Below are 17,705 nucleotides of genomic sequence, written 5' to 3'. Positions count from 1 at the left end.
CAAATACCAGAGATCCACCTACCTCTGCCTCCCAAGCAGAGGGAGTAAAGGCATGTGCCACCACTGCCAGCTAGACTTTCTTAAAGTGATCCAATTATATGTGGTTTGTAAAAGGCATAAATAGGTTAAAAATAAAGAATGAGGGGGCTGGAGAGATGGCTCAGCGGTTAAGAGCACTGACTGCTCTTCCAGAGGTCCTGAGTTCAATTCCCAGCAACCACATGGTGGCTCACAACCATCTGTAATGGGGTCTGATGCCCTCTTCTGGAATGTCTGAAGAGAGCAATAGTGGTGTACTCATATGCATTAAATAAATAAATAAATAAATAAATAAATAAATAAATAAATAAATCTTTTTAAAAAAAATAAAGAATGAAATGAGGCACTAGCAACTCTACATAGTGAATTTCAGGCTATCTAAGGCTGCACAGTGGGACTCTGTCTCAATCCCATCTTCCCCCACCATCCCCAAGAAAAGAGAATGGAAAAGCTTTTGCCGTAAGCATGAGGCCCAGAGTTCAGCTCTCCAGCACCCACATAAGAAGCTGAACACACGCCTGGAATAATCCCCAGGGCTAGGGACGCAGAGCCAGGGATCTCTGGGGCTTGTTGGCCATGCAGTCTACAAATCAGTGAGCTCCAGGTTCAGTGAATCTGTCTCAAAAACTAAGGCAGACAGTGACTGAGGAAGACACCTGATGTTGACCTCTGGCCTTAACACACACCTTGCATACCACACACATGAACCCCACACACCCTGGCATACACATGAACAGCTGATACGTTCATAAAATAGACATACACTCCAAATAAATATAAAGGATAAAAGAATGAAGCAAGTACCACGCAAACAGTACCGGGAGAGAACTGGAAGGGAGGCATGGTATTTGGGCAAAACTAACCTTTAGACAAAAACTGTCACTAGAGACAAAGCAAAAACACTTTCTTTTGATAACCACAAACCCAACAACAACAAAACAAAGCCAGGAAGCAAACACCGTACAAATGCAAGGGAGAAGCATTCAATTCAATAGTTATCATCAGAGACTTCAATAGTCTACCTTTTGTTTGTTTGTTTTGGATTTGGGTTTTTTCGAGACAGGGTTTCTCTGTGTAGCCCTGGCTGTCCTGGAACTCATTCTGTAGACCAGGCTGGCCTCGAACTCAGAAATCCGCCTGCCTCTGCCTCCCAGAGTACTGGGATTACAGGCGTGCGCCACCCCTCCCCCCCCCCCCGGGTTTTTGTTGTTTTTTTTTTTTGAGACAAGGTTTTACTCTGTAGCCCAAGCTGGTCCTGATGCAATTCTCCTGGCTCTGGCTCTCAAGATGTGAGTCCCCAAACCCAGCCTCAATATTCTATTTTTCCATAATGGACAATACAATTACATAGAAAATCACCAGGAAAAGGGAAGTTTGAGTGAGACAAAGCAATTGTATCTTACGTCAGCTATGCACCGCTTGCCCAAAGACAATACCACACACTCTGCGGAGAGTGCATTCATCAGGACAGGGCATAAGTCAAGTTAAGTCTTAATAAAATTTAAAAGAATAATTTTTTTTAAGATTTATTTATTTTATGTATGAGTATAGTTGCTCTCTTCAAACACACCAGAAGAGGGCATCAGATCCCATTACAGATGGTTGTGAGCCACCATGTGGTTGCTGGGAATTGAACACAGGACCTCTGGAAGAGCAGTCAGTGCTCTTAACTGCTGAACCATCTCTCTAGCCAAAGTCTTAATGACCCCCAAACCTGCTCTCTGAATTAAAACAGCTTGTACAAAGTCACAAGTGCTGGTACATCTTTAACCCCAGTACTCAGGATACAGATGCAGGAGGATTTCTCTGAGTTTGAGGCCAGCCTGGTCCATATTACAAGTTCTAGACCTGCCAGAGATACACAGTGAAACCCTGTCTCAAAAAAAAGAGGGAAGGGGGATTTAAAAACAACAACAACAACAAAAACCCAGCTTTGGAATAAAGCTTTGTATCACATCAGATCATTTTGCAACTTTGTATTTCCCTGGGAAAATGGCCACAGGCCAGTATTTTCACTCGGTTGCCAGACTACAGAGTATCCTAAATGTACTTCCCAAAAGACAGGAGCTAATGTTTACAGGATACCTGACCCAGGCTCTTGGCACACCCTGACTCACAACCACCGTGTTATGAAGCACAGGAGGATGAACCCCGGACTCTGTCCTTCTACCGAGGGAAACTCAGGACCCTGCAGTGAATGTGGCAGAAGCAAGGTCCCAACACTGCATGCCGGCCTCCAAGGTCCCTCCTCTCCACACCTGAGGTTCCCAGAAAGACCCAATGCTTCTGAGAACCCGACAGAGCCAGTATGGCCTCTGCCTTCCTCCTGCTCCAGCCCAAGGTCGTTCTTCTTGGGGAACATGTTCTATCCCTACTAGGGATGCTGATGAAAGGCTCCTGAGAGGGAGGAGAGAGCCCCGAGTGCACTGGCACTGCGCAGAGCAGCCTACAGAGGTAGGCTGGAAGCTGCGGGTCAGTGGGACCTCAGTCAGGTAAAGGCCTCTCACTATGTCAGGAAGGCCTCGGCCTTCCTCCAGAGCCAGCTGGCAAAGCAGTGCTCAGCTGGGAAAGCTAAACAGATGCCAACTACCACGGCCTGTCCGTGTTCGCCCAGCCTATCTCCTCATCCAGCACAGTAATCCAGAGAAGGAAATGTGTCTTCAGTCGCGGAGCTAGGGGCACAGCAGGGATCCAGGACCAAGGGCTTCAAAAGCAATGCTTTGTGACTTCATTTAAGAAGGCCCCAGCTCTGTTGGGATGTGGTGGTGCACACCTTTAATCCCAGCACTGGGGGGGGGGGGGGGCAGGCAGATCTCTGAAAAAAAACAAGAAACAAAAAAGCGCCCCCCCTCAAGAAAAGAAAAAGGGCCCCAGTTCTTGGCAAGACACCAAGGAAAACCTGAAGCCGGGGCTAATCTACTGCACAAATAGAGCTTTATCCATGTTACTAAGAACTCCTATTTAATCCCCAGCAAAGCAGATGTCTTCCTCTCCCTCTTTTCCACTAACAAACCTGAAAAGTTCCAAGGGGGTCAAAGGTCAGAGAAACAAGGTGGCAAGCCCAGGACTGGAGCCAGGACAGCCTGCCTGTCTCGATAACTTTCTGCAAACTTTCTCCTCGAGTCTCAGGCTTGTGGCTTCTTGTTTGAGTTGGTTGAAACCGATGACGGGACAGCCAGGCAAACTGAAGCCTCCACGATACAACTTCTCCCTGCAGACTGTGACAACCATGCAGATGACGCGGAACGGAAGTGTGGCTGGCTGGGAAAGGCCCAGCAGGTGAGTAGCTCAGAAGAGGCTACAGTGGTTTGTAGACCTGTGGATCCTGTGGACAATCTGTGCTTTCCTTCAGGAGCTGCACGATTTCCATACTCTCCAGTGCCTGCCCTCCCCAGATCATCCTATACCCCTTATTCCTTCCCCTGACACCCTAAAGTCTGAATCCAATCAGTTCTGTGCTTGAGTTCCCCCGAGCAGCTACGGCCCTGACTCCCCAGACACTGGGTATCAGATCCAGGCCCAGGCAATCACATCTCTGCATGGGGTTCTACGGCTTCTTCTGAACTTAAATTTGAAAATAAAAGCCGTTCATGGCACATGCTAAACAAGGGAGAGGGAGATTAGTAACCATACACTCCAAAATCTCAACAGAAATCCATGTTTCATGGCTGATGAAACCATGAATTGCCCCAAGAACACACAGATGACGACTTCAGTAGAGCTGTGGTCGGGGCTGCCAAGTAGATGCCCTCACATTTGGTACCTGTCTTAGTCACCGTTCTATTGCTGAGAAGAGACACCATGACCAAGGCAACTCTTTTGAAAGAAAGCATTTACTTGGGGCTGGCTTCCAGTTCCAGAGGTTATCATCATTGAGGGGAACATGACATGAAGGCAAACATGGTGCTGGAGAGGCAGCTGAGAGTGTTACATCCAGATCCACAAACAGCAGGAAGAAAGAGACATTGGGCCAGACTTGGGCTTCTCAAAGCCCACCTCCAGTGACATACTTCCTCCAACAAGGCCACGCCTACTCTAAGGCCACACCTCCTAATCCTTCTCAAATTGTGTCATTCCCTGGTGACTAAGCAAGCAAGCACAAGAGTCTGGGGGGAGGGAAGCCTTCTTCAAACCACCACAGAACCCCTTCAGACTTGCCAGTCCTTGACAGTTGTTTGGTCATCCCCTCTGGTTGCCAGGTTTGGCATGGAGGATATCGATGGCTACTTGTTTGAGGTAAGAATAGAGAATGGACATAAATGACTGTGTTCTCTGATCCTCCCAGTGACCAAGAAGCACAAAAACTGGCTTCCAAGAAAGCTGGGTTCCCAGCATAGCTGCCTGGAACCTCTTAGACGGCTGCAGAGTACAGACAGAGGGCTGCCCGGCTTTCTCACCCAAACACCAAGTCACGCATCAGGCCTTTTCTCAGGCCCCGGTCAAGATGCAGGATCTCAGCCAAGGGTTGGCACATTCCTTGAATTTCTCCTGTCTCTGAGCAGCTGCTGTAGATCCTTTCCTCCTGGGTTGATTTATTCTTTATTGTTCCTGAAATACACCCAGAGGCCTTTGGCATGCCAGGCCAGGCACCCACAGAACATTCAGCCTAAGCCCCAAGTACACACCAACCAGGCACTCTGGGACCCAGGCCAAGCTAACAGGAATGGCAGGCCCTAGGGTCAAACCCAGCAGTAGGAAGACCCAAGGTCCCACCTAACCCCTAGTCTGCGGTCTTCCAGAGCTTTTCTTAGGACTGTAGAGGCTAGGGCACATTTCGGAGAGGAGACATCTGGAAGGCTTAAGTCAAGCCTTGTCACCCCCCTTCCAAGCATGAGTGAAAGTCCCAGTCACCCCCCAGACTCAAGCCCAAAACTGGGTTCTTTCCTTCCCTCCTCAGCCCTAAATCTCTCCTACCCATCAGTCCAGCATTGCTCTAATTCTTGCCATCTTACCGCATTCTGAGGGTGAAGCCCCATTCTCCGCCCATATGGAACCAGTCAGAAGAGAGGAGCTGTGCGCTGAGAGGGCTGACCTGTGTGCTGCCTCTCCTGTCGCCAGCCTACGTGAGCCTCAGCTTCCTTATCAGTAAGCAGGCGCTACAGTATTGAAGCTACTGCGGGATGCGATGAGGTAACACACAGACGAAGGGACGAAGGGACGGCACCAAGTGAGTCCTGCATCCATCCCTCTTTTGCTGGGCCTGGGAGCAATGAAGGCTCGCCTCTCCCAGCTCCACAGCTGGCTGACAGCAGCTCTGGGCAGCGTGTGCAGAGCAAGGGGACAAGGAGTCCCAGAAACAGTGTTGGGCTCTGCAGACATGCGGGACATCTGGTCACCAGACTCCGAAGAGCTGGCAAGAATTCCAGAGGGCACACAACACAGGCTTCCTCTAGTCTCAGCTGTGCCAGCAGAGACCACAGGGACACGGAGGGACAAGAGTCTTTCCCAGAGAACGCTGGCCGGACTTTCGGGCCCACCAGGAGCCACCACCCTCTGGACTTACTCTGAGGAGAGTAATGAAAGGGAGGGCGCCATGGCCTGAGAGACGCGGGGGAAGGGTGGCCACAGGAAGTAGGAACAGGGATGGCAGATGTTGGGCCTGCTTTCGAAAGTAAGCAAGTCTGCCCAGAAGCCGGGATAGGGAATGTCCCACAAGTGGAAGTACCAGCTTGGTTATTTTTGGCACTTCTGCCCAGAACCTGCAAGGAGGAGCTGCCACTAGTTAATATGGGAGGGCTGTCTATTCTCAAGTGTGCAAGCTGCGCGGAGGGGTGGGGGGAGGAGGCACACTGGCACCACCACGTTGAGGGGCCTCCACCCCATGCTTTTCCTAGCTGTCACTGTCAGATCTTGTATGCACCCTGTGTAGCATGAATACTTCTGCTTTCGCTTAGATCCAGCTCCCCTACCACACTGCGCGCGTGCGAGCACACACACACACACACACAAAACCATGGAGCCAGCAGAAGTCTGAGCCACACCCAGAAGCTTAAACAGTATTCCTCTGGGTTCTTCCTGCACTGCCGGCAGCCCTTCCAACTCCCAAACTCCGAGGGCAGTGACCCTGAAGATGGACACCGGATGCGCGTCCCCCTCCTCCCGCCCTCCCAAGGTGATCTGGCAACTCACAGTCTCTGGGCCTCCCTATGCGGTAAGGAAGGTGTTTAGCTTCCCGACCCCAATATTTTCCAGCTCTTGGATGACTCCCCAAGGCTGGGGAGCCTGTGATTATGAATTAATGCCTTGGACCCAGTGAGGTCAGGTGAGGACACAGGTGCTCGCTCTAGGGGCTGCCCCAGGCTGAGAGGGAGAGTTTGCTGGGAGGAGCTTGAAACGTGGCCCACCAGCCCTGCAGAGGGGCAAATTTACCACATCAGCCCCTTTCAGAGCTCTAGTGGCCTTCCCTTCCCACCTTGCAAGTTTTGGCCATAGTGGGCTGGACTAGGGCCTCTGCCTACCCAACCTGGGAAAAGCTAAAGCCTAAACCCATTCCGGCATTCCCTTATCTCTGGAGGCCATCTCCCCGAAGGATCTGGATGGCCTCAGGGAATCCCGTCTGGCTGCAAGCCTACAGTACTTCCCTCCCTTCCAGTTTGGGAGAACAGATCTCACCCTTCTCCTTCCCTGAGATGTGGAGGAAGAAGCACTCTCAGCCACCAGCTCCGTGTGGCTGGGAGAAAGGCAAGGGGGACCTGAGAGCACCTTCCTGGCCTGGCCAGAGTGTGAGGCGCCATTCTAGGAGGAGAAAAGAGCAGCAGCTGCCAGGGAAGCAATGTGCCACTCTCCTGGTCCTCGGCCCCAGTTCTTACCAGAACCATAAGCAGCAGGCTCTCCTCAGGAGACCGTCCGCACCCAGCAAAGCCTCCGCTCTCTGCTGACTGACTCGGGACAGCTTCTTCCCTATTCAGCATTCCACCTCATCCCTACTCTTCCTTCAGTTGGGACAAGGGACAAAGTGCCCTTTGATGAGACAACTCCCACCCTAGCTCCACCCAAACCTCCATCCAGGTCATACTGTCAGAGTTCAGATGAGTTAAAAAAAAAATACTTTTTCCTAGACTGCAAAACACCTATGCCAACCCAGATGAGGTTTTCAGCCAGAGACCTGGGAGGCTGGGTTCCCCAGGAAAGTGAGCCCGTAGCCATCCTCTGCAGGGACAGTTCCTTGTACCAGCACAGACCTGGGTAGCCCAAGACCTAAGGAGCTAGAAAATAAGCTTCATTTGAGAAAGCCACAAAAGCGGCCCCAGACACTGAGTCCCACCACAAGCAGGACACCCTTCATTTCCTCTTCCACGGTAGCAGCAAAAGGCCAACAGGAGTCGGGCCTGCACCTGGAGAATCGTTAGCTTCTATTGCAAACCTACTATCAGCCCATCAATTAGCATGCATAATCTTGTTTCACCTACACAGCAACTGTACAAAGTACGAGTCTCTCCATTTTACAGAGGAGAAAACCGAGGCTCAGGAAATTAAGCAACGCACGAGGCCACGCTTCACTTGCAGAAGTGGAGTATGAACCTGGGTGCTCAGGGCTCATCCTCAGGCACCCGCCAGGCTTTCTTCAGTCACTGCCAGGTGACTGTCCACACACCATCCAGGAAAGGCAGCCCAGTGTGGAGGCGGAAGTGGGTGTGGACCAGTTTTGCTTGATGGCTCTGGAATTTGAATTGACGCTCCACCCCCCATTCCCCCTGTAACAGTTCCCAAGTGTGTGACTGTGAGGGCTCATGGAAGTGTACAAGCGGTGGGGGTGGGAGGAGGGTGATCTGGATTCCAAGGAGTCGGCTCCAACACGGAGCTTATGCTGTCATGCTTCTGATTCATAAAATGAGCTCACAGTCTCAGTGCCCTAAATGCTGCTTCAAATGCAAATACAGGTCCCCTTGCTAAGAACTGAGGATTTCAGCATTCCCAGCCCCAGCCCAAGGTGCAATTTCCTTTAGCCTCACAGAGCTGTGAAGTGCAGAAGCAATCTCCATTGGAAAGCCACCACTGGCTGCATTTCCTGCACTCTGCAGTGAGTCAGGAAAAAGTATGCCCTCGCTCTACACACACACACACACATACACACACACACACACTGTCCTGCACTAGTACATGTAGGTACACACCACACACACACAAACACACACACACACAGGAAGGGTGCCAAAGGAAATGGCTAGTTTAGCAGATCTCCAGACTGAAGGCTCTAAAACTCATTCTGATGTCCCTGTGGGGTCAGGATGACAGAGACACAGGCTCCCAAAGGCCAAATGGAAAGGAGTGTTGAGTAAACTTTACCAACCAACACCAGGATCCTTGTGGTGGACTGACCCTCTATGAAACTTAACGATGCAGTGGGGTGGTCCCTATACGAGAGGAATGACTCAACGGCCCTCCACGTGGCAAATCTTTTTTTTCTTTTTGAGACAGAGATCACTTAGCCCACCCAGGATGGCCTTGAATTCAGGAGCCCAAGTAATCCTCCCGCCCTCCCCACACTCCCCCACCTGTCTCCCAAGCATCTGGGACTAGATTACTCTTGGCATGCACATTTATTTGTTTAAGGAGTTCTCACACTCATTTACCGAACTCTTACCAAAAGTCAGGCACTGTAGAAAGAGCATCGAGCTTACACCAAAGCAGAAGTTATCAGTGTTTTGCGTAACTCAGAGTCCTCACAGCAACTCCAGGATGGAGAACCTACACTTCTGTTACCATACATGTGTGCAAATAAAGTAGCGGTTATACGTTCAGAGGGACACATGAGGCAGGACTAAAGACAGCAGGAGTCTCCAGCTACCTACGGCCTCACCCCCATCAGCAAGCTTCTCTTTGGCCAACATGCGATCAGGGCTAAAGATCTGTGTGGTCCAGGCCCACTGCAATCTAGCCAGGTGAATTCTCCATCTTCTCCCTACCCCTGTCTTTGTCCAGAGGCCTTTCCCTGGGTTCCACAGCCATGACAGGCCCTGTCAACTGCATCTAGTTACAAGTTGCCTCCCTTTTTCCATGTACTAAAAGCAACAGCCCAGGGTCAAACACTAGGGCTATTTTTAAAATCTCATGTTTAAAAGTTAAACTTTCATACTCGTGGGCACTCCAAGGAACTCTTTCTCGAATTGAGTTAGGGGTTCTTTCTACCTGATGCCTGGAGCTGCCCCAGTAGCAGCTAACCTGCTTCCCCCCCAAGCAAGCTGTAAACCTGGGGGCGTTATCCAGGCTCATCACCCCTTGACCCCTTGGGAGTGACAGACCAGAGAAACCAGCCAGAGGCCAATACAATTAGAATGGAGACCGGGTCAGGGCTGTGCAATGAGATAATTTATCACAGTAATTGAATGTTTACACCCTGCAGAGCAGCAGGAAAGAGAGGCCCCATAAGTTCTCAACCAAGGTCTGTCTGTCCCTTTTGGTTCTGGAGTCATCCGGCCACAGCAGAAAGGGTGCATTTTTTCCCCTGATGCTATGGATACATATGGACACATACTTTCCTTGGGCAGCTCTGGACTAAGACTGATGCTTCACCCCCTCAGCTGAGGCACCCAGGTTGGAGTCAAGAGGTCAAAGATGCAATTCCATCTTCACCAAACCCTCCTGGCCCTGAAACTACAGGGTGAGGATAAACCAGGCCTCCCATCCAGGCTCCCAGGAGTGCAGGAAGCCACCTTTCTCCTCCCCATCCCAGTTGCCACCGGGATCTCCTACACACACGTGCTGCGGTGGCCTCAAGGACCAGTCACTGCTCCCCTATCCTGCACAGAGGTCCGAAGTGGGATGGTGGAAGCAGGAAGTGGCCATTAAAGTTGTAAGCCAACAAAGTTTAAAACGAGGCAAGAAACTTCCCCTTTCATCTTTCCAGCAGCTCGGGTTAGAAAATGGTTTGGGTAGTTAGATACCTCCTCCAGGTCTGCCTCGGTTCTGAGGCTTGAAAGCCCCAAGTGCACAAAGTTCCTCAGCTTCTCAAAGTCTTTAAGGCCTGGATGGGGGGCGCAGCAGAGGTCCACACGCCCCTCATTGTGAGCGTGTGGGGCGGGGAATCATTAACTCCATCGATCCCGCCATATGCAGGGCCCAGACGAACCCAGGCTCTAATGCTCTGGCCAAGCACCATGAGAACACAGCACCGGGCCAGGGACGCAAGCCTGCGGGGGCGGGCGAGCCGGATGACAGGTCTGAGGTGCACCAGCAGCGCCAGGCGCGCGGGGCGAGGCGGCTCCACGACCGTCCTCCGGCCCGCGCGCGCTCAGCAATCCAGCCTAGGCCTCTCCAGCACTGGTCCCAATTCCCTGCCCCCATCCCCCGCACCCTCCCCCCCCCCCACCGCCGGCAGATCTGTCCCCGCAAAGTCCCCACGCCGATCCAGCGCCCCACACGCTGGAAAGAGAAGGGGCGTCCTCTCTTAAGTTCTCGCGGCTCGCGAGCCTCTCGTCGCGCCTCCCCGGCCCGGCACGCCAGCGGGTCCCTGCGGTCACCACGTTTCTCGCGCGCGCGCAGGAGCAGCAGCCGCGGTCCCCAGCCGCTGGGAACCCAGGGCAGAGAGACTAGGGAGGGCTTCCCAGCCGGGGCCGCGCCTGGGTGGGCGGGCCGCGACCGAGCTGCGTAGCTGCACAAACACGACGCGGCTGAGCTGCACACGCAGCTGCGGGTGCGCGGTGCGGGTCGGGCGGAGGCGAGCTACAGCGGCCCACGCAACCCGCTCCCGCCGCCCCGCAGGCCGCACAAGTTGGCCGCCGGAGGCCCAGGGTGTGCAGAGCTGCAGCCATCGCCTGCATGGTCGCCAGGGATCACCCTGGCTGGCCGCACCGCCTGCAGGCCTCGGCTGCCCGCCGAGCAACGCCACTTACCCAGCTCCAGCTCGGCCTCCGGCCTCAGCAGTGTCCCTTCCTTCCGCCGCGGGCCGCCGCCTTGGGTCGCCTCCGAAGAGCCCAGCCGCCTGCACGCACTCCCGGATTTTAAAAACAAACAGGCGCCGTCGCTTCCCCGCGGCGTTCGCAGGGCTTCAGCCAAGCCCGCGCCTCCCGAAGCCTGGAAGTTTGCTGGCAGGGCCCGGGCGGGACGTGCGTGCTGTCACCCGCTGCTCGCAACGCGGCAGCCTCGGCGCGCCCCGCGCCCTTACAGTCCGCCTCGAGAGCGCTCTCCCTCCCTGCGTGTCACCCCCAGTCCTGCGATGCAGTGTCAGGATTGCACGGCTCTGACTCATCGGTTGAGCTCACAGCTTGAAAAAAAAAGAGAGAGGGCGAGAGGCAAGAGCGAAGGAGGAGGACTCGCTGGCGTGCTACAAAGGATTGCACAACTCGAGGCTGGGAGCTCCGAGCGCCCAGTGGCTGGCCGGCGCGCGCGGCACGGCGGCGAGCAGGAACCAGCTCTACCACTTCATCAGCACAACTGTCTCGGGGCGGCCTCTCCGCCTGCAGGCTCCGCGCCGCCCACTTCCTGCGACCAAATAAGGCTGGGAGGCGTCTTTAAACCTCGGGGCGGCTGCCGAAGCTGGGGATTTCCAGCAGACCTTACCTCCACTTGCAAGGCTGTGGCCACCCTCCTCCCAACCCCCCCAGCCTAGGCCTGAGCCCCCGAGGATGGCTCTTCTGTAATCAACAGGCCACACGGCTTGTTCCTTGCACATCAAGGTCAGGAGGAGACAGTGACGAAATGTTTGGAAACCCATCCAGCCTGCCAGGAAAGAGTGTGTGTGTGTGTGTGTGTGTGTGTGTGTGTACACGCGCGCGCGAGACATGGTGAAGAGGGTATAAGGCGCTTTCCTCCGCAAAGAAAACTGACTTTGGATGCAGCAAAACATGCATAATCCTCTCTAAGGCAGTTCATTAACAGCCTTCCAGAGTTAGGATTTCTAGCCACCAGCCGGCCTGGGTAGGTTATGGAGAAACCAACTCTGTCTCTATAAAGGACTTACAGGACCATTACTTAGGAGATGAAACGCTCCTGGACTGAATTCTCACAACCTAGGCCAAAGTTGGGTGACTTTGACTTAGGTCTTCTTAAACCATCCTGACATAATAATTTTCAGGCTCTAGCCAGTGATGCCTCTTTGCATTTTGGTGGATGATAGGAAAACTATAGAATTCTTCCAGAGCTAAGGGAAAGTCAGGTGTGTTTGGCTGTCTGTATGCTGTTAACAGCTCCTTAAGATGAGTCAGAAAGCGTTCCTTTGAAGGAAAAACCACCGAGGAACACACTGTGTTCTGGTAGCCAGCTACTTTCCCTGGCGTCCAGTCCTGGGAGTCAGGTACAGCCCTTCCTCTCAGGAGTGGAAGGGCAGCAGACCCATTCTCACCCCTGAGATTGCAGAGCCTGAGGAGTGGGTGACACCGACAACAGGGGAACCTGCACAGACACTCCCAAGAACTAAGAGGCATGGCTTCCCCATCCTCTCCCACCTCTTTGCTGGCTTCACCTCTGTGCACCTGGAAGGACTCCTCCCCAGAAGACAAGGGCTTATTTGTCCTGTGATGACAGGTCAGAGAATTAGCTACGAAACACCAATGAGTATGCTAGGGGACTAGACCAGATGACCTCTTAAAAGTCACTTCCAGTTTAAAATCCATAATTCTGTGACTGTGGGGGGAAAAAAAAGGAGTCTGGGAAACCCCTTTTTACAAAGAAAAGTCCAGGCTCCCCAGTTTAGCATCCACTATGACAAGTCTCCAAACACTTCCCCATGCAGCAACTAAACAGCTGCGTGAGTATATTTTAACACTCATTCAACGGATGGGAGCGCAACCGAGATGTTGACTGCCTCACAGAAGGCCACAGGGTAACCCAATATCTCTGTCATCTCTCTTCTCATCCTCCAGTCTCCCAAAGAGTAGGCAGATGACCAGCTGAGGGACTCAGACACTCAGGAGCACAGTGCCTTAAGGAGAGGCTGGCCTCTCCGCACCTCTGGAAGAAGCTGGCCGGTTTTTCCATCTGCAGGTTTCTTCCTTCGTGTGACAGTTCGTCCACTCAAGGAAAACAAAAACAACCCACTAGGCCTCCACTGTCCGCTACTGCCATTCCCTCATTAAACCTGAAGGCTCAGCCCCTGCAGCTAACCAGGGCCAGAGGGGAGCCCCCCCCCCAAAGAAAATACAAACTGGCCCTTGGGACATCTCAAAAGATGACCTGGCTGGGGGACACATTCCTAGGAGACTCTGCCACCATCACTGAGCCAGAGCCCAGCCAGCCTCACAGGTAACAAATGGGATCCATTACTCTAAAGAGAACTGCTCAGCCTGGTCTCAGAGGACTTCCTCCCTCCCCACACAGGCTGCCAGGCCAGTCCCAGAGCAGCATGGGAAGGAGAGGCAGGCAGCGGCAAGATGTACAAGAAAAAGAAGTGACCGGGGGACTCTGTCTACCTTGAGCAGCAGCACATTTCTCCACTCAACAAAGTTTCTGAACTTGGGCCACCTGGGAAAGGAGGAGAGGGGGCTGTCCGGACCAGGGTAGAAGTCTCCCTCTCAACAAGCAGATGGGGTGGTGTGAGGGAGGCTCTGGCCTTTCTGGGAAAGCCTTGGAGGACAGTCTTGCTGCAGATATGACAAAGCAGAATCACTGGCCTGTGAAAAGTTTGGTTTTCGAAGCTATCCGGCCCCTCCTACAAGCTTCTGGAGCGACCAAGAAGGTGGTCTTTCCGAGCTGGGGCTGGGGTGAGCTGGGGAAGTTGGGAGGATTACACATGGAATGCTGTTTTCCCTACCACCACTTCTTCACAAACCACAGGGAAGAGAGGAATGCAGAACTCCAGTTCCTAGTGTATCCGCTGAGAAACACTCCAGCAAGCAAAGCCCCGAGGACCTGACTCCAAGCTCCGAGTCCATCTGAGGCAGAGTGTGGCCTCCAGTCCATTAACCACTTCAGAGATTGGTGGGGAGAGGCTAGAGAGGCGGCTCAGCAATTAAAAACACTAGATGTTCTTGCAGAGGACCTGGCTTCGGTTCCCGGCATCCACGTGGTGTCTCACAACTATCCATAACTCCAGTTCAGAGGATCTGCTACCCTCTTCTGACCTCCGCAGGCAGCAGACAGACATATATGCAGGCAAAAATGTTCATACAATTAAATAATCTGTAAAACTCTTCCAGAGATGAATTGTATGGTGCATGAATAAATCACATTAGATTTTATAAAGAATGGCAAGAGGCTTCCCAGAAGCCCCTGGGGCTTACTGCCCATCTACCTCCACTAAGTTTCTGTTGTCACTGTTCACTGCAGAATAGAGTTATAGGGCTGGGGTGTAGCTCAGTGCACAAGGCCTTGCATTTAGTTGCTAGGGGAGGAAGAGAGGGCAGAAAGGAAGAACTTAAGAGAAGGAAATAGTGGCGACACTTTAATCCCAGAACTCAGGAGGCCGAGGCAGAAAAATCAAGAGTTTGGGGGTATATTGGGCTATATACCAATACTATTTATGTGTGTGAGAGAGAGAGACAGGGAGAGAGAGAGACAGAGAGAGAGAGATGTTTCCTTCCCTCTAGTCCCTAAGTTTGCGTGCCTGCTCTTTCTCTGTCCCTTCCCTTCCTCACCAACGTCAGCACGTGTGGAGTGTAACATTTACTGGGCAAATAGATCCTACTGAGGGCTCCACACGTACACAATGCCAGGTCCCTTATGTCCCACTGTTATTTCCCTTTGAGAAATAAAGATGCTAGCTTTAGAACCCCTTTGCCTAGAGTTACAGGAGATAAGAAAGTTGTGGAAAAGATAGGAAACCAGGACTGAATCTGGATCCTGTCTGAAATAAACGCCCTGTGCAACCTCAGGACAGTCTTCAAGTGCCCCTCCGTTGGTCTTTTGTTTTCTTTTGTTTTGGCCTATAACAAATACACCATGTTTGGTTTTATGGGTTTACAACTGTTATTTCTCTGCATTTATTCCTCCCCACTACCTTCTCCCTTTCAAGAATTTAATTCCAGAAAGATCCTTACACATACTCCTGACCAAAAAAAAAAAAAAAAAGAGAGAGAGAGACCCCAGGATGAGCCTCTGCAGGGCTCCATCAGAGGGACCTCTTCCAACATCAATTTGGTATCTTATCGGAGGTGGGGGAGTGGGGAGGGTAGGGGGTGGGGGGTGTCCTTCTAAGGCTGCCCCCACTCCATGTCTTTTGTATCCTTTCCACTACACCTGTCCACCACGCTGTGATCTTGAGCTGACTGGGGGACACCCCTCTGATGTCTGTGTCTTCTCCCCAGGCCTTACCAGGTCCCTCCTGACAGAGCAGAGAGCTTAAAGCTGCCCAGTGCTTGAGGTTAAACTGAGACTCCAGCATTTGATCTCTTTTATCCCTGAGACCCAGGGACCCTCCCTCCTCTTTGCTTCAGTTACTTCACCTGTTCTAGGGCATGCCTGCCACAGCAGCCCCAGCTGTCTGCACCCCTGGGTTCTTCCCTCCTGCCCCTCCCCTACAGGCCTAGCCAGGTTCCTACTGCCTTTGTCAGGACTGAAAAGGAACTTCTATAGATGTCCCCAGTTGCTCCTGTCACTCTGGGAGAGAGACATCTGGCTGGCTGCAGGGAGAAGAACAAGACAGGTGTGGCTGCCAGGGAGGGCTGACCAGAAGGGCCAAGGGACAGAGACACCCTTTCTTTAAGAGACTAGAAATGCCAGCTTTCCGGGTGGCTCGCTTTAGCACAGTCCCTGGGCCACTGTGGAAGCAGCCTGGGACAGATGCTCCTGTTGGCCTCCCGCTGGAACTCAGCTTCCCGACATCATCGGGGTAAGCCAGGAAGAAAGGGACCCCCAGAGATCCAATGTGTGCAATGGAGAAAGCTTTAAAACAAAACTAATATTGATAAGTCATGGTCTGAAATCCAAACTTCGGTGCTTGGGTCTAGTTCCAAATCCTGGCTCACACTAGCCTGGTGACCTTGATTTGAGCAGGTTACTTAAACATTCTATCTGCTCCTCCGCAAAATGGCTGGCTTTGATTTGAGTTGGCTCTCCTCTCCTCTCCTCTCCTCTCCTCTCCTCTCCTCTCCTCTCCTCTCCTCTCCTCTCCTCTCCTCATCTCCTCACTGGTCTCTTTGCTTCTGGACATACATACCATATGATCCACATACCATCAGAGTGCCGATTCCTGAAGTAGTTCCTCTCGCCTATTGCAGAAAGCTGGGGCTGTGAACCAGACAGGTTCGCACACTAACATTCCTGGGACCATCCAACATCCCCGCCTGTCCCCACCCAACACAGACAACCTGAGGTTCTCCAAGATGTCTTCACCTCACTCCCACTTCCTTCCCCTCCTCTTCTCCTCAGCTGCAGGTGACACATGCCCTGGTCTCCCAGCAGACATAGCTTATAGTATTTCCAGGACCCCTTTCTTCCTCCAAGCAAGGGAAATTCACGCATACAAGGTGTTAGAGTTCCCTAGGGTTTGTTTTACCTGGCTGGCAGCTGCATTGCTGGCAAAAAGGTCACTGCTGTCCCCACCAGAGGAGGCTCTCTAGTAGGACCGACTGTGGTGTAGCTGTCTGTGCTGCAGGGCTGCCTGGGAGCTGTAGCTGTAACAACTTACCTTGCTTAACTGCCATTTCCTTCTCTTAACAGCAAGCACTTCCTCAGTAAGGCCCTGGCACCCAAACCCCTTCTCAGTCTCCACTCCTACATGGGTCCTTGGGTTATTTTTACTCCATCATTCACACACCGCCCTACTGTTTGCTGACCTTCCCTGGGCCAGATCATGAGCTCCTCCGAGGCACAGCTCGGAGACCTTGGTAACCCTGATGTCTACTCAGTACCTACGCTTGGTACATATATAAGGGAATACTTTTGGCAAGAACTTTAGTAAAACCATCTATAGAAAATAGATCATAATTTAATGGTTACTTTCACCGCTGTTCTCTCTTAGCACCTCTGAAATCGGGATGCTTGTGACCATGGATATCACGCAATTGTTACAGTTTGGTTTGGTTGGATTTTGGTTCCTATGAGTAAGAGAGGGTTTTACTATGTTGCCCAGACTAGCTGCAAACTCCTGAGTTCAATCCATCCTCTTAATTCACCTTTAAAACTGGTCCTATAGGCTAGAATGTATGATTTAATTACCAGAATTTTCTCTTTTTAAATTTTTATTTTAGCCTGATGGTGTGTGTGTAGGGGGGGGGGGAAGCCTTTGATCCCTGCACTCAGGAGGCAGAGGCAGGTGGATGTCTGTGAGTAGAGGGCAGACTATATATGGAGTTCCAGGACAGCTAAGGCTACATACAGAAACCTTGTCTCAGGAAACCAAATAAACAAAACACTTACTTTAATATCTTTAATGTGTATGTGTATGCACACACGCATACGTGTATATGCCACAGATGCTGGCAGAGTCCAGAAAAGGGCAGGGACCTTCTGACGCTGGAGTTACAGGTGGTGTGAGTCAACCCATACCAGTGTTGGAAACCCAGCTCAGGTCCTCTGCAAGAGCAGTATGTACTTAATTGTTGAGCTAGCTCTCCAGCCCCATTTTCTCTTTTCAGCTTGACGTAAGAGTATTTATCAGACTCAGTGGTTCCCTAAGTTTAGTGGTGTATGATATTATTATTACTGACGTGGTCTTCTGGGTCTTCTAGAACTTTCTACATGAAGTCCGCTTCGTTATGAGGCCTCGCAGTTAAGCTTGGAAGCTGTTGGGCATTCAAGTTCTTGTAAAGTAACCTACAGTTTACCAGGGAAATGAAAGACTCCAGGGTCCA

The 17,705-nt window shown here is 52.0% G+C and overlaps 1 protein-coding gene across 3 annotated transcripts in view; it reads right to left on the bottom strand.

Moving 5' to 3' along the window:
• Positions 1–17,705, bottom strand: part of Mideas (mitotic deacetylase associated SANT domain protein) — a 69,852-nt gene that overhangs the window by 33,106 nt on the left and 19,041 nt on the right. For 2 of the 3 annotated variants that reach the window (XM_052185417.1, XM_052185419.1), the window contains exon 1: positions 10,872–10,966. The exons of the other annotated variant lie outside the window; for it this stretch is intronic. The gene's annotated coding sequence lies outside the window, so the exon portion shown is untranslated. Of the gene's footprint in view, positions 1–10,871; positions 10,967–17,705 lie in introns of those variants that run through there. 3 annotated transcript variants of the gene reach the window in all.

The sequence above is a fragment of the Apodemus sylvaticus genome, chromosome 6, assembly GCF_947179515.1.
Source record: "Apodemus sylvaticus chromosome 6, mApoSyl1.1, whole genome shotgun sequence".
Classification (NCBI taxonomy): Eukaryota; Metazoa; Chordata; class Mammalia; order Rodentia; family Muridae; genus Apodemus; species Apodemus sylvaticus.
This window is presented reverse-complemented; position numbering and strand designations above follow the sequence as displayed.